This window comes from Ranitomeya variabilis, chromosome 3 (assembly GCF_051348905.1).
Source record: "Ranitomeya variabilis isolate aRanVar5 chromosome 3, aRanVar5.hap1, whole genome shotgun sequence".
NCBI lineage: Eukaryota > Metazoa > Chordata > Amphibia > Anura > Dendrobatidae > Ranitomeya > Ranitomeya variabilis.
Window position 1 is genome coordinate 292,672,737 of NC_135234.1, and position 15,619 is coordinate 292,688,355.

Below are 15,619 nucleotides of genomic sequence, written 5' to 3' on the forward strand. Positions count from 1 at the left end.
TGAGCTTCGAAACGCGTTGAATAAACCACCCGAACACCTTACAACTATATCTGGATTAATTATTTGTTACAGCAGCGCAGATTTTATCCACATTCATCTATTATAACGTCTCTAAGTGGTAGGATAGAGTCAGAGTGCATTTGGGAGTCTAGGTGTGCAAGATTTCTGCGGGGGTGCGCATGTTGTTGGACATGGGTGACTGGTGAGGAGGACAAGGATGAGAAAGTGAGCAGATGGTGGTCGGATAGAGGGAGAGGGGAGGTGGTGAAGTTAGATAGAGAACAGAGACGGGTGAAGACTAGGTCTAGTGTATGTCCGTCTGTGTGGGAGGCTGAGGAGGACCACTGAGTAAGTCCAAAAGATGAAGTAAGGGACAGAAGTTTGGAGGCTGTTGACTGAAGGGTATCAGTGGGGATGTTGAAGTCACCCATGATGATGGTGGGAATGTCAATAGAAAGAAAGTGAAGAAGCCAGGTGGAGAATTGGTCAATAAAGGCAGGGGCCGGGCCCGGAGGTCGGTATATGACGGCCACTTGGAGGTTGGAGGGAGAGTGGATGCGGACAGAGTGGACTTCAAAAGAGGGGAGGATAAGGGAGGGTAGAGGTGGGATTGGGTTAAAGGTGCAGTTAGAAGAAAGGAGAAGACCCACTACTCCACCATTTCTGTTGCTGGGACTAGGGGTGTGGGTGAAGTGGAGGCCGCCATAGCACAGAGCAGCAGGGGAGGCTGTGTCAGAGGGTGTTAGCCATGTTTCTGTGAAGGAAACTGGTCCCTCCCACATCACCAATCCGTGACGTAACTACACAGGCACAGCTCTCCGGAACCCCCTTTGTCTCTCAAGCCAATAAGGGAACTGCACCTAGAGCAAATGGCCACCGGGGAGACTGCCCTGTTACCCACGCTGGGTATTCTAAGATTCGCAATCAGAGTAAAAAGATCAGCCCAAAATTAATTTATGGTTTAATTGCCTCAAGGGCGCACTAGATAATTACAAGAAATACACAGTAAAAATATACCAAGAGTTACAGTCAGAGTAAAATATAACAATAATAGTACAATGCTTAAAGGTATAAAGCTGGATGTCAATTTACCAGGTTGAAGGTCCCTTGTGGAGGCCGGGGAGCTCTGCGTTCCACAGGTACAAGAATTCTAGTCTAGTTGCCGGGCAGCCCCCAAAAAGCATGTGCTTGTTCCCCTCTGGCTGGCATATGCCCTGTTCCTTATTTCATCATCTTCTTCTGTTGTGTCTCACTGTCCATGTGTCCTCAGCTCTTAATCCTTCTGTGTCCCTCCCTCCTGTACCTGGGTGGGCTAAGAATCTCCACCCTTCAGCTTCCCTGCCGAATCTATTCCCAATAACTAATAAATGGAATAACTTCTCTCAGGATGATCAGATCAGTACACGGGTGGTACCAGCGCATGTGGTTTGCCCTGCCGGTCGTACAGGGATCAAACCTGGACCCATTCGATCGCTGTGGGAGGCTGATCTCTATATCTCAGGTTCCAGAACTTTCACTGAACCGGGAGTTGCACTGTCCGATGCACAATTTATTTAGGAATATGAGGATATTTTTTATGAGCTTGTACCTCGGACGATGCGCCCATAATTCATAATTTCATGTTGTAGACGGTCCGGCTGGGGGGGACAATAGACAAGTCCTCCTGTAGCCATTTGACATGTATGCTTTAATTGAGCCCCCAGGCACCTCCTTGCTTCCTGCTGGCGTGGCTTCCTCCTTCAATCTTTGAAATGCCATCTGCCTGCTACACTGGTCTAGTCCATTACCATACTAAAGGGTCTTCATTCAGGTAGGAAAAAGGTGGGGGCTAGGAGTGCTCATGTCCCTGCAGATGTGTTACAAGGTGAATTCTGATATGAGACAAAATGGAGTCAGGCCAATCTCAGATAGGCCAGCACTATGCCCCATATCCAAGATGTCGGCTGCTCCCTCATCACACCTCTCTGCTTTAGAGGGCGCTAGGTGTTATGATCCCAATGGCAGAGGATCTCTGATATTCCGGCAAGATAGCAAAAATATAAATACTGCTCTAGGGAGGTGGAAACTGGGCTAACCGCATACCTGATCCTGACACAAACAACTAAAAGTAGCCGGTGAACGTGCCTACGTTGGTTCTAGACGTCTCGAGCCAGCCGGAGAACTGACTACCCCTAAAGGGAAAAAATAAGACCTCGCTTGCCTCCAGAGAAATTGAACCCCAAAGATATAGAAAGCCCCCAACAAATAATAACGGTGAGGCAAGAGGAAAACACAAACGTAGAGATGAACTAGATTCAGCAAAGTGAGGCCCAATAGTCTAGATAGCAGAAAATAGATAGTGGACTATGCGGTTAGCAGAAAACCCTACAAAACATCCACGCTGAACATTCAAGAACCCCCACACCGACTGACGGTGTGGAGGGAGAATATCAGCCCCCTAGAGCTTCCAGCGAGTCAAAAATCAAATGTAAAGCAAGCTGGACAAAAACACTGAATAATGCAAACAATCCAAATTGTACAAAACAGACTTAGCTTTTCTTGCATGAGGCAGACTGAAAGGAATCCGGAGGAGACCAAATAGGTCTGGATACATCGATGCCAGGCAAGAGACTGAGTCCAGAGGAGGCTCAAATAGGAAACACCCGCTACTTAACGACACAGCTGGAGCTCAGGCCTGCAACAAGACATACCTAACACAATACCGTTAGTGACCACCAGAGGGAGCCCAGAAACACAGTTCACAACAGCTAGGGTGTATCACATTCCTGTGTTCCCCCATGCGCCCGTCCGCACCTTCTCCTTGCCGGGACAACCCATCAGCGTTACCATGGTCTCTGCCTGTTCGGTGGCGAATGATGAAGTGATACTGCTGGAGAGCGAGGCTCCAGCGTAGCAACCTCCCATTCATCCCAGAGACCGTGTGTAACCAGCTGAGGGGGTTGTGGTCTGTTTCCATGGTGAATTGGCATCCGTACAAGTATGGCTGCAGATACTGCAGGGCCCATACAATTGCCAGACATTCCTTCTCCATCGTGGAATAGTCCACTTCCCTCGGCAGGAGCTTCTGGCTCAGGTACAAAACGGGGTGTTCTTGACCTGTAGTGGCTGAGCACAGCACCAAGGCCAAAGTCGCTGGCGTCGGTCTGTGTTATGAACGGCCGCGTGAAGTCGGCTGCCTGTAGTACAGGAGAGCTAGAAAGGGCGGTTTTGAGCACCCGTAAAGCTGTCTCGCAGGCAACTGTCCAGTCGACTGCGACGGGCAGCTTCTTCTTGGTGAGGTCCGTCAGGGGCTTTGCCAGGGTACTATAGTGTGGATAAAACCTCCTATAGTACCCGGCAGTCTCCAAGAAGGACATCACCTGCTTCTTGGTCCTGGGGGTGGGCCAGGATGCGATGGCATCCACCTTCACGGGCTCTGGCTTCAGAGCTCCCCCACCTACCCGATGTCCCAGGTAGTGGACCTCACTCATACCCAGCTGGTATTTTTCCAGCTTGATGGTCAAACCTGCCCATTCGATCCGCCTAAGCACCTGCATCAGATGCTCTAGGTGATCCTCCCATGTGGGACTGAAGATGGCAATATCAACCAGGTACGCGGCCGCGTACCCTTCAAGTCCCTGGAGCAGCGTGTTGACCATCTGCTGAAAAGTGGCAGGGGCATTCTTTATACCAAAGGGCATCATCGTGGACTCGTACAGTCCAAATGAGGTGATAAAGGAAGAGCGTTCCCGTGCCTTAGGGGTCAGCGGAATCTGCCAATATCCCCTGCTCAGATCCATGATGGTCAGGTACTTGGCCCCGGCCAGCTGATCGAGCAGGTCATCGATGCGCGGCATTGGGTACGCATCGGTGACCGTCACAGCGTGGTCCATGCAGAACCGCGTAGTTCGGTCCTTTTTAGGGATGAGGACTACAGGCGAAGCCCACGCGCTGTTGGACGCTTGGATCACCCCCAGCTTCAGCATCTCATCTATCTTTTGGCGCATGTGCTGCTGCACCTTGAGAGAGACCAGATATGCTGTACGCCGGATCGGGGGATGATTGCCGGTGTCCACATCATGGACGGCTGCTTTTTAGACTGAAACAAAATGCAAATTAGATAGAAGTGCATTGGTGGCTTGTCTTTACATTCTAAGAGCATCAGTCAACTTTATTTCTCCATCTTCATTACTCTTTCTTACTTTTAAAGAGATTGTCCATCTTATCCATATTTTAACAGATGTGATGGGGACTGTACTCTGTAAGGGCTCTTTGAGATGTCTGATCATCTGTCTGATCTCAGATCACAGTGCTCGGACTGGCGGCGCATCTCCTGACTCCTATGACAGATTCATATATTTCTATGCAGCTGTCACGCTCGGGGGTCAGGAGACGCGTGGCCAGTCCATACATTGTGATCACAGATAAGACTGATGATCGCGGACATTTGAAAGAACCCTAATGCTGCCTTCTTAACAGACTGCACAATAAAATGGCTGTTGATGGAGGAACTTGTAACCAGGCCTGTTTATCAGCCTCCTCCAACTGAAAAAAAACCTTTTCCATGTGAGGTGTTTTTCGAATATGAACAGTTTTCTGTGATATGATAATGTAAACATGGAAGCAATATTAAAAGCAGTGACATTCTGAGGTCAATTCCATGTCCTAAATTACTCAGTCAGATATTACACAGGATGCCATATAAGGCTACTTTCACACTAGCGTCGTGCACTGCACGTCGCTATGCGTCGTTTTGTAGAAAAAACGCATCCTGCAAAAGTGCTTGCAGGATGCGTTTTTTTTCACCATTGACTTGCATTAGCGACGCAGTGCGACGCATTGCCACACATCGCAACCGTCGTGCGACGGTTGCGTCGTGTTGTGTCGGACCGTCGCCACCAAAAAACGTTGCTCCGCCCCCTCCTCCCCGCACCTCACAATGGGGCAGTGGATGTGTTGAAAAACAGCATCCGCTGCCCCCGTTGTGCGGCGCTTCCACAGTATGCATCGGTGCGCCGCAACGTCGCATTGCGACGTGCAGTGCACGACGCTAATGTGAAAGTAGCCTAAAGCAGACCATTGATTTAACAGATAGCACAAACTGCAACTCTAGCTGAGGAGTTGCTGTTGCTTTATAAGAAATATTTCCACAGCATACTGTATATGAAACATTTTCACAGCACACTGCCGAACGCTAACAGAAAGGGATGATTTATGAACGCAATATACCATAAACGTAATAATCGAGCTTAGAAAAATCACAATGTCAAATGTGAAATACACACAAAAATTATGTTTATGACCCCAGATGACTGACATCATGTTGCGCCCTAAGACGGAGAAGATGTGGCTATTTGACACACAAGTTTCTGGTGCACATAAAATGGATATTTCAATGTTATTTCCACAAATGCCTTTCCTAGAACGGTTTCTGTTTGAACAGTATGTAATTCTAAGGCAGCAAGATTCAGCTACTACTTTTTAAAGCAATCGATGAACACAAAAATTAAATAAATACATTAAAACATGTCCCGCTTGCTCCAAGAACTTTCAAGCCAGGAGAAAAATGTGGAGTATAATGGTTTAGCAATTTGTATTTTTATTCATAATCATTTAAGCCATAAATAGTGTTTTCTCCAAGGACTTTACATTACTTTTACTGAAGCACACCTATAATGTGATATATTTTTTCTAAATTAGTCTAAATGTACTTCTTTTTAAGGTGTTACTGGACAACCCCTTCTTAGTAGCACCAACTATAGTATCAAATATAAAAATGCATAATTATCCAAAGAACCACCTTGCTGCTGTAGCGGTCACATGACATAGGAAATGTCATGTGACTGCTAGGAGACACAGCGCTGATATAGAAGAAGTGCTGGTCCAGGAAATATGTATATGTATTTTTTATTTTATTTTACTATGGACACTGTAGATGTTCAGAAGGCATTGGCCAGTAGTGAGCAACCCCTTAATTAGTCTTATAGTCAGAATTCCTTCCTAAAGAAATACAAACATTTGTCCTTGATGCCAACCTCATAGCTAAATATTAAAATTCGACCGGATCATGGCAACGAAAAAGATAAGTTCACACACAGTGACAATTTTTAGAACCACAGATCTTTCCAAAAATCAGATCAGTATGTTATTTGTAGATTTTGTTGCAGACCATGTGGATTAGGGTTCACTCACCATTGTGTATAAAATTAGCAATGTGAGGGGAAAAAAATTACATTGCACTCACTACAATGATATTCAATGAGTCAGTGCTAATCTGCAAGTTTTCCCTCACCTGGAATTGGGGAGAGGAAAAAAAATGCAGCATGCTGCATATGGCCACCTAAAACGGCAGAGACTCACAAATACAAGCTAATGGTGTGAGAAAAAAAAATGCCATCAGATTTTTATGCACCCATCTCATAGGAAACTCAACATTTAATCAGCCGAGCACAGTAAATTCAAAGTGTGAAATGTCAGATTACATACATAGAATAGATACAAACATGTCAGTCACATATACTATTACTGCAATGCCTGTGTAGCTTACTGAAGCAAGGAAATGTGCGATACATGAAATGTGAATAGCTTAATGGCTTGTGAAATCTATGAAAAAACACATGAGATGCTTAGCACAAGATTTGGCCAAAAAATGTGAGCCCATCCACCAAACGTCAAGGTAATCTCAAATCAGATGGGTACCTGACCTGACTGCCTAGTGTGAACACTTACCTATGGCTAATAACATGGTAAAGCCTGCATTTATAGGAAGGTCAGAACCTTCCAGTTATGCACCAGTTCAGACAAGATTGCTGTTCAGTCACTTTACTTATATTTACTATGTACTATTTTTTCTGACTTGAACGCCCCGCCCTTCACCATGCTGTGATTTTAATTGGGCTCACATTTTTTGGCCAAATCTTGTGCTAAGCATCTCATGTGTTTTTTCATAGATTTCACAAGCCATTAAGCTATTCACATTTCATGTATCGCACATTTCCTTGCTTTAGTACAGTTGAGTGCAGCCATTGATCTATTTGCTAACTAACCCTTTAGTCAAAAGAAATAAACACACACAGAGAAAAGGCCTTTAATTGTAAAAATAAAACAAAAAAACCCTACTCCCCAACCTTCTTTTACCCATTTATTACCATTAAAAAATGAAATAATCCAAAGAGGTCTGCCGTAAATCCATCCCATGACGATCTCCGACGCTGCTTCATCTGGATGGTGTGTTGAGCGGTGACATGAGTAATGTGATTGCAGAGCATGGCAGCCACAACACACTGACAGTAGTGTGTCCATTTAATCCTAATACAGTGTGTCCGTAAAGTCATGGTGCACTTTTGACCAGTCTCAGGATCTATTTATAGTTTATATTTTGGCGCCCTTTCTCTGGCCCAGTCATATCAGACCTGTTCAATAGGAGAGATTATAAGAACCAATCAAGCAACACAAATTAATTTAAGCTGTTGCTGAGCCACCAGTCAGATAAACCCCTGATAAAATTAACTCTGGTTAATACAATGCCAGGTCTGTGACATCATGCAACCACAAGCTTATGCCAGCTGTGTGGTTTTCCATGCCAGTCAAGATGTGGACGGTACAGAGGAAAGTTCAGTGTGTTCTGTGGCTCGCTAAATTCGAATCCGTGGCCAAAATGCTACTTGAATATCGCTGCGTTTATAACAAAGCGCCATCATATAAGAATAACATTACTCGGTAGGATAAGCAGTTGAAGGAAACCGGCAGTTTGGTGGAGAAACCCCGTTATGGTAGGCCATCAGTGATGAGTCTGTAGAGGCTATATGGGATAGCTACCTACAGAACCCTAAAAAATCTGTGCGTGCGTGTGCTTGACAATTACACCTAAGCAAGACTACAGTTCATAAGGTGTTAAATAAAGGTCTCTGTTTTACGGGGTACAAATTGCGGCTGTTGCACACTATCAAACCGGCGAATAGACAAAAACGATGAGCATTTGCTATATATGAGATTGACAATGATGCAAAATTTTTCCAGAAGATTGTGTTTAGCGATGAGACGACCTTCCATATCTGTGGACATGTTCTTCGCCATAACGTCCGAATATGGGCTGCTGAACATCCTCATGCCTACGTTGAGTATGAATGCAACACCCCTAAAGTGAACGTGTGGTGTGGCCTGATGCATGATAAGGTGAAAGGCCCATTTTTTTTTTGCGGAGCGGTCTGTGATGGTAAACACATATCTTGACATGTTGGAATTGTATGCAGTGCCACAATTTCCAGAAGGTGTCATCTTTCAACAGGATGGCACTCCTCCACACTACACAACCATTATTCCTGAGTTTCTGGATAGAACATTCCCCTGGCTGTGGATAGGCAGGGGTTCTGTCAAGCTATGGCCACCACGATCCCTGGATCTGACGCCCTTAGACTTTTACTATTGGGGTTATGTGAAGCAACATGTGTACATTGAACTTATCAACCACATCAATCACTTAAAACAGAGAATCACAGACGCTATTCACTGTTACACCAGACGTCCTTACCCGTGTATGGCAAGAACTTCACTATCGTTTGGATGTGTGTAGGGCAACAAATGGAGTCCACATCGAACTGCACTGAATAGGTATGAAATAGGGAGAGATTTTCTTTTATTTGGAGCAGATTTCACATTTCTATCGTTTTTTGTTGCTTTCCAGTGACTGGTCAAAAGTGCACCAAGACTTTACGGACACACTGTATATCTAACCAATGTTGGTGGTTTTGGTCTGATGATGGAGACCTAACCCATATTTTTTGGACATGTTTAATTATACAAAGGTTCTGGAGTAAGGTCAAAACTTTAATTTTCAAAGTCACGGGTCTTCAAATTCCATTAGACCCTAAATTCTACTTGCTCAATATCCCCCCATTCCGGATTAGAAGTAGGACTCAGCAGATTCTTTTACATCTGACAACAGCTGTGAGATGTTTAATAGCAAGAAATTGGAGGCTAACTTATTCCCCGTCACTTAATGAGTTATATCCCGGATACAGGACATACGAAATATGGAGCACCTCACAGCTTTAATAAATAATACGTTTGAAAGTTTTGAAGAAATGTGGACTCTGTGGGGCATATACTGGGCTCAGAAGGCCTAACAATGGCATTTACCCAGCAAAATGTACCATCTTTCCCAGGGAACTCATCTCCTTCCCTCCCTCATGTTTCACTGTCTTGTCAATCCTATTTGTTTCTATTAGATTTGTTAACTGATGTGCATTGAATGTTTACATGTATTATATCTTGGTGTGATTCCATTCTGTAAATTTGTGATTCCATTCTGTAAATTTCTATTGAAAAATCAATAAATATATATGAACTTAGCGTAATTCTGATGATTGACAGTAGAATAAGCAAATAAACAGGAATTGATTTTTTTATTTTATTTTTTTTACACAGCTCAATATGTAGTATAAGTAATAAGACAAATTTATTCTTCAGCTTAATACGATTACAGAGATACCAGATTTATACATGTTAATATGTTTTACTTCTCTTGATCAAGTAAATGAAGGACTCCCCTCCCTATAACAACCATTTACATGCCATGGTCACTTACGGTTAATGTCATCTGGAGGGTTGGACAGCCAAGACCGCTGCTGGAGCTGTCCCTATCTGTTCCTGCAGGTGACTGCAAACCTCCTGAACCCAACAGAAAAACACATAAATTGAGCTTGGATTAGGTTGGTATACATGCAGCACATAAACGCATATTCACAATGGTCATAAAGCATATAAAACCTGCAAGAAGGGTTATTCTGGCCCATCGGAGATCCGTAGGATTCTCCGGTGGGCCCAGGCACTGACACCTGCTGGCATACTGGCCAGTAGCTGCCCAAGCCAAGGGGGCCCGCCCTGTGCCAGTGGGGCAGCAGGTGACAGGAAGCCACGTCTGTCCCCGTTGCTAAACAGAAATGAATTTTCACGCTTCCCCACGGTGGTGGAGAGGAGTAAATACCATTTCACTTTAATAGGGGGCAGCATTAGCCGCAGGCTGCAGCTAACACTGCCAACCTGTAAAGCCCCACCACCACCGCACCACTCTCTCACACTCACACACAAAGAACTGCACCGCACCACATACACACATGCAGACAGACACACAGCACCACTCACTTCTCGCAGCACATCCTGGCGTCCTGATTCCTGCCCAGCGCTTCCTGTCTGAGACAGCGCAGCTGGATGACATCATCATTCAGCGTGTGGTTTCAGACAGTAAGCTGCTGGCAAGGAAGAGGCTGCCGGGATGTGCTGCGAGAGGTGAGTGGTGCTGTGTTTATGTCTGCGTGCGTGTATGTGTGTGTGCGTGTGTGTATGTGGTGCGATACGGTGCTTTGTGTGTGAGTGTGAGAGAGTGGTGCGGTGGTGTGTGTGTATGTGGTGAGGTGCTTTGTGTGTGTGTGTGAGTGAGAGAGTGGTGTGATGCTGTGTGAGTGTATTGGAGATTGGCAATGATGGGGTGGTGGGGAAGGACGATGGGGGTGGTGGGGAAGGAGGCAATAATGGAGGTGGTGAAATGGGCAATAATGGGGGTGGTGGGGGATTAAACAATGATGGTTATGGTGTAAAGGACAATGATGGTAGTGGTGGAAAAGACAATGGTTGTGGTGGATGATAGGGGTTGTGAGGGAAAAAGGCAATGATGGGGTGGAGGCAGGGAACAATGATGGAGGTGGAGAGGGGCTGCATTATACCATATGAGGCTGGGCGGCATTATACTTTGAGGGGGCTGCATTATATAATGTGGTGGGGACTGCATTATTCTCTCAGGGGACTACATTATATTCTGGGGGGCTACATCATACTATATGAGGGGGGCAGCATTATGCCCCATGAGGGGGCTACAGTATACTGTATGGGGGGGCTGCATTGTACTATATTAGGGGGCTGCATTATACCCTATGAGGGTGCTACATTGTATTCTATGGTGGGGACTGCATTATACCTTATGAGGGGGTTGCATTATATATTGTGGGGTGCTGCGTTATATTCCATGAAAGGGGCCTACATTATATTCTTTGAGGGGGCTACATTATTTTATGAGGGGGGCTGCATTATATTCTATGGGGTGGCTACCTTATATTCTATGAGGGAGGTTACATTGTATTCTATGATTGGGGCTACATTATATTCTATGAGGTGGCTACATTATATCCTATGAGGTGGCTACCCCAACCCCTGCTACATAATTAAGACGTGTACTACCTTATATTATACCCTGATATTAGCGTGCTTTACCACACAATTGGTGGTCTTGTATTTATTTATATGTAGCTACATAGTGGGCCCCAAGAATGATTTTCTCTGGTGGGCCCAAGATGCTCCAGTCCCACGCTGCCTGCAAGAAACAAAATAAACAAAAATCCCTGCTGTAACTAAATAAGTAAAAAGCAAAAGTGCATCTAAATAACTCAGGGTTCTAAGTAATACTGTTTTTGATCAAAAATAACATAAAAACCATCCCACCATCATCAAGGTGCCCTGATCGGAACAGTCCTATGCTGTCTAATATTAAAAACCTTACCATGTGTCAGAGTTAACCTCAGTGTGTGAATAAGGACAGACAAAAGGACCGGGTCCCAATCTATGGACACCAGTCTGGGGAAGCCATTAAATGTAATTTCCAGCTCAGGAGAGGGAGGCCACATGCCGGCTTGCAAAGAATGCAAAAAATACAAAGAAAAAAACACAAAAATTGAGCTTGGATATAAAGCATGTAAAATCTACAAAAAGCTCCTGAACCCGCACAGAGAAAAGCACATCCTAGTACATCTTTTCGAGAAAAAAAACAAGTGCTGTACAGTGGGTACGGAAAGTATTCAGACCCCTTTAAATTTTTCTCTCTTTATTTCATTGCAGCCATTTGGTAAATTCAAAAAGGTTCATTTTTTCACATTAATGTACACTCTGCACCCTTTCTTGATTGAAAAAAAAGAAATGTAGAAATTTTAGCAAATTTAATAAAAACGAAAAACTGATATCACATGGTCATAAGTATTCAGACCCTTTGTTCAGACACTCATATTTAAGTCACATGCTGTCCATTTCCTTTTGATCCTCCTTGAGATGGTTCTACTCCTTCATTGGCAGCCAGCTGTATTTAACTAAACTGATAGGACTTGATTTGGAAAGGCACACACCTGTCTATATAAGACCTCAAAACTCACAGTGCATGTCAGACCAAATGAGAATCATGAGGTCAAAGGAACTGGCCAAGGAGCCAAAGACAGAATTGTGGCATGCAGGGCCGGACTGGGACTAAAATTCAGCCCTGGCATTTGAAGTTACACAGGCCCACTTGTCACATGGTGACTGTATAATATCTTTGTACACTTGTAGGCAGGGCCGGTTTTAGGCAAAGTGGGGCCCTAGGCAAAGTTTAAAATGGGTCCCCAAATGCTAACATATTGCACATCACACAGAAGCCTTTCTGTTGTATTTACGTGCACTGAGTTCAGGCCGCTAAACGAGTTTGATCGACAATACTGAAGTTGTTCAACGCTTGTTTCCCGGCCTCTTTCCACCAGCTGAGGAATAATGATGAGACAGAACGATCACTAATAGATCACCATACAGTATCATGTTTTCAGCAGCACATCTACAGTTTACACTGGCAATGTGCTGCTGACAACAAGGCTTTTTGTTCCAGCAAAAACAATCCGAATATGCAGCATTTTACTTGTTTAGTAAAATACACCCCATAGTCCTCCATATATTATAATGTGCTCCATAGTCCTCCATATAGTATAATACAGTCCCTATAGTCCTCCATATATTAAAATACACTGCTCAGTCCTCCACATAGTATAATACACTCCTCATAGTCCTCCATATAGCATAATACAATCCTCATAGTGCTCCATATAGTATAATGCACCGCCACAGTCATCCATGTAGTACAATTCACTTCCCATAGTATAATGCACCCCATAGTTCTTCATATAGTATAACGTATTCCCCATAGTCCTCGATACAGTATAATGCAGCCCACATATAGTATAATGCAGCCACCCCAGAGTATAATGCAGCCACCCCAGAGTATAATGCAGCCACCCCAGAGTATAATGCAGCCACCCCAGAGTATAATGCAGCCACCCCACAGAGTATAATGCAGCCACCCCAGAGTATGTAACCCCCATAGAATATAATACAGCCCACCTCCCCATAATATATAATGTAGCCCCCCATAGAATATAATGCAGCCCCCCATAGTATATAACGCAGCCTCCCCCATAGAATATAATATACCCCCACAATAGTATATAACACAGCCACATAGTACATAACATGGCCTCCCCCATAGAATATAATATACTCCCCATAGTATATAGCAAAGCCCGCATATTATATAGCACAAACCGCATAGTATACAGCACAGCCTGCATACTATAGCACAGCTCGTGTAGTAGATAACACAGCCCACACAGCAGTATTCAGCACAGACCACACAGTAGTATACAGCACAGACCACACAGTAGTATACAGCACAGCCCACGTAGAAGTATACAGCACAGTCCACACAGTAGTATACAGCACAGCCCACAGAGTAATATATACAGCACAGCCCACAAAGTAATATATACAGCACAGCCCACAAAGTAATATATACAGCACAGCCCACAGAGAACTATATACAGCACAGCCCACAGAGAACTATATACAGCACAGCCCACAGAGAACTATATAAAGCACAGCCCAGAGTACTATATACAGCACAGCCCAGAGTACTATATAAAGCACAGCCCAGAGTACTATATACAGCACAGCCCAGAGAGTACTATATACAGCACAGCCCAGAGAGTACTATATACAGCACAGCCCACAGAGTACTATACACAGCACAGCCCACAGAGTACTATATACAGCACAGCCCACAGAGTACTATATACAGCACAGCCCACAGAGTACTATATACAGCACAGCCCACAGAGTACTATATACAGCACAGCCAACAGAGTACTATATACAGCACAGCCCACAGAGAACTATATACAGCACACAGTAGTATACAGCACAGAGCACAGCCCACACAGAACTATATACAGCCCACAGTAGTATACAGCACAGAGCACAACCCACAGAGAACTATATACAGCACAGAGCACAGCCCACAGAGAACTATATACAGCCCACAGTAGCATACAGCACAGAGCACAGCCCACAGATAACTATATACAGCCCACAGTAGTATACAGCACAGAGCACAGCCCACAGAGAACTATATACAGCACAGAGCACAGCCCACAGAGAACTATATACAGCCCACAGTAGCATACAGCACAGAGCACAGCCCACAGATAACTATATACAGCCCACAGTAGTATACAGCACAGAGCACAGCCCACAGAGAACTATATACAGCACAGAGCACAGCCCACAGAGAACTATATACAGCCCACAGTAGCATACAGCACAGAGCACAGCCCACAGATAACTATATACAGCCCACAGTAGTATACAGCACAGAGCACAGCCCACAGAGAGCTATATACAGCCCACAGTAGTATACAGCACAGAGCACAGCCCACAGAGAACTATATACAGCCCACAGCAGTATACAGCACAGAGCACAGCCCACAGAGAACTATATACAGCCCACAGCAGTATACAGCACAGAGCACAGCCCACAGAGAACTATATATAGCACAGAGCACACAGTAGTATACAGCACAGAGCACAGCCCACAGAGAGCTATATACAGCCCACAGCAGTATACAGCACAGAGCACAGCCCACAGAGAACTATATACAGCCCACAGCAGTATACAGCACAGAGCACAGCCCACAGAGAACTATATACAGCCCACAGTAGCATACAGCACAGAGCACAGCCCACAGAGAACTATATACAGCCCACAGCAGTATACAGCACAGAGCACAGCCCACAGAGAACTATATATAGCACAGAGCACACAGTAGTATACAGCACAGAGCACAGCCCACAGAGAGCTATATACAGCCCACAGCAGTATACAGCACAGAGCACAGCCCACAGAGAACTATATACAGCCCACAGCAGTATACAGCACAGAGCACAGCCCACAGAGAACTATATATAGCACAGAGCACACAGTAGTATACAGCACAGAGCACAGCCCACAGAGAGCTATATACAGCCCACAGCAGTATACAGCACAGAGCACAGCCCACAGAGAACTATATACAGCCCACAGTAGTATACAGCACAGAGCACAGCCCACAGAGAGCTATATACAGCCCACAGTAGTATACAGCACAGAGCACAGCCCACAGAGAACTATATACAGCCCACAGCAGTATACAGCACAGAGCACAGCCCACAGAGAACTATATATAGCACAGAGCACACAGTAGTATACAGCACAGAGCACAGCCCACAGAGAGCTATATACAGCCCACAGCAGTATACAGCACAGAGCACAGCCCACAGAGAACTATATACAGCCCACAGCAGTATACAGCACAGAGCACAGCCCACAGAGAACTATATACAGCCCACAGTAGCATACAGCACAGAGCACAGCCCACAGAGAACTATATACAGCCCACAGCAGTATACAGCACAGAGCACAGCCCACAGAGAACTATATATAGCACAGAGCACACAGTAGTATACAGCACAGAGCACAGCCCAC

The 15,619-nt window shown here is 44.9% G+C and overlaps 1 protein-coding gene across 3 annotated transcripts in view; it reads right to left on the minus strand.

Moving 5' to 3' along the window:
• The window catches only part of HIVEP3 (HIVEP zinc finger 3), a 1,468,651-nt gene that overhangs the window by 591,872 nt on the left and 861,160 nt on the right, over nt 1-15,619 (minus strand). For all 3 annotated transcript variants that reach the window (XM_077295551.1, XM_077295549.1, XM_077295552.1), the window contains one exon: nt 9,566-9,648. The gene's annotated coding sequence lies outside the window, so the exon portion shown is untranslated. The remainder of the gene's footprint in view (nt 1-9,565; nt 9,649-15,619) is intronic.